Source organism: Perkinsus marinus, assembly GCF_000006405.1.
Source record: "Perkinsus marinus ATCC 50983 genomic scaffold scf_1104296960336, whole genome shotgun sequence".
Lineage (NCBI taxonomy): Eukaryota > Perkinsozoa > Perkinsida > Perkinsidae > Perkinsus > Perkinsus marinus.
The window spans coordinates 1-1,282 of NW_003206197.1; the positions used below are offsets into that span (position 1 = coordinate 1).

General features: G+C 46.3%; 7 non-coding genes across 7 annotated transcripts; all 7 read left to right on the forward strand.

Annotated features, from left to right (window-relative positions):
• The first annotated feature begins 22 nt into the window (after positions 1 to 22).
• Pmar_PMAR024915 lies at positions 23 to 94 on the forward strand. The gene has a single exon. It is a non-coding gene; the product is annotated as a tRNA-Thr (tRNA).
• Positions 95 to 196: 102 nt separating this feature from the next.
• Positions 197 to 268, forward strand: Pmar_PMAR024916. The gene has a single exon. It is a non-coding gene; the product is annotated as a tRNA-Thr (tRNA).
• Positions 269 to 370: 102 nt separating this feature from the next.
• Pmar_PMAR024917 lies at positions 371 to 442 on the forward strand. The gene has a single exon. It is a non-coding gene; the product is annotated as a tRNA-Ser (tRNA).
• Positions 443 to 544: 102 nt separating this feature from the next.
• Positions 545 to 616, forward strand: Pmar_PMAR024918. Its single transcript has one exon. It is a non-coding gene; the product is annotated as a tRNA-Thr (tRNA).
• A 102-nt stretch (positions 617 to 718) lies between these two features.
• Pmar_PMAR024919 lies at positions 719 to 790 on the forward strand. Its single transcript has one exon. It is a non-coding gene; the product is annotated as a tRNA-Thr (tRNA).
• A 102-nt stretch (positions 791 to 892) lies between these two features.
• On the forward strand, positions 893 to 964 carry Pmar_PMAR024920. The gene has a single exon. It is a non-coding gene; the product is annotated as a tRNA-Thr (tRNA).
• A 102-nt stretch (positions 965 to 1,066) lies between these two features.
• Positions 1,067 to 1,138, forward strand: Pmar_PMAR024921. The gene has a single exon. It is a non-coding gene; the product is annotated as a tRNA-Thr (tRNA).
• Positions 1,139 to 1,282: the final 144 nt, after the last annotated feature.

Genomic DNA, 1,282 nt, shown 5'->3' on the forward strand with positions numbered 1-1,282 from the left:
GATTTATGTACTTATCCTCTGCGTCATTTTAGCTTAGTGGCAGAGCGTCGGCTCTGTGAGCAGAAGGTCGTCAGTCCAATCCTGGCAAGTGGCTTATAGCACCATAAATTTCTGGTCTGGTACGAGAAGCAGGAGCAGGATGGCCCATTCTGTGAAGGGGACAGGAAAATTATTGATTCATATAGTCAGTGTGTGTGTCACTTGAGCTTAGTGGTAGAGCGTCTGCTTCGTAAGCAGAAGGTCGTCAGTTCAATCCTGGCAAGTGGCTTACAGCAGCATTAGGCTCTAGTCGGGTATGAGGAGCAGGAGCAGGTTTGCTCACTCCGCAAAGGATACAGGAAGATTATTGATTTATGCAGTTATTTGGTGTGTCACTTTAGCTTAGTGGCAGAACGTCTGCTTTGAAAGCAGAAGGTCGTCAGTTCAATCCTGTCAAATGGCTGATAGCACCATAAACCTCTGGTCTGATACGGGAAGCAGGAGTAGGTCAGCTCACTCCGCAAAGGATACAGAAAGATTATCGATTTATATACTTATTCTATGCGCTACTTTAGCTTAGTGGCAGAGCGTCTGCTTTGTAAGCAGAAGGTCGTCAGTTCGATCCTGGCAAGTGGCTTATAACACCATAAATATCTGGTCTGGTACGAGAAGCAGGAGCAAGGTGGCCCATTCTGTGAAGGGGACACGAAAATTATTGATTCATATGATTAGTCTGTATGTCACTTTAGCTTAGTGGTAGAGCGTCTGCTTCGTAAGCAGAAGGTCGTCAGTTCAATCCTGGCAAGTGGCTTACAGCTGCATTATGCTCTAGTCGGGTATGAGAAGCAGGAGCAGGTCTGCTCACTCCGCAAAGGATACAGAAAGATTATTGATTTATGTACTTATTATCTGCGTCACTTTAGCTTAGTGGCAGAGCGTCGGCTCTGTGAGCAGAAGGTCGTCAGTCCAATCCTGACAAGTGGCTTATAGCACCATAAATTTCTGGTCTGGTACGAGAAGCAGGAGCAGGATGGCCCATTCTGTGAAGGGGACAGGAAAATTATTGATTCATATAGTTAGTGTGTGTGTCACTTTAGCTTAGTGGTAGAGCGTCTGCTTCGTAAGCTGAAGGTCGTCAGTTCAATCCTGGCAAGTGGCTTACAGCAGCATTAGGCTCTAGTCGGGTATGACGAGCAGGAGCAGGTTTGCTCACTCCGCAAAGGATACAGGAAGATTATTGATTTATGCTGTTATCTTGTGCGCCACTTTAGCTTAGTGGCAGAGCGTCTGCTTGTAAGCAGAA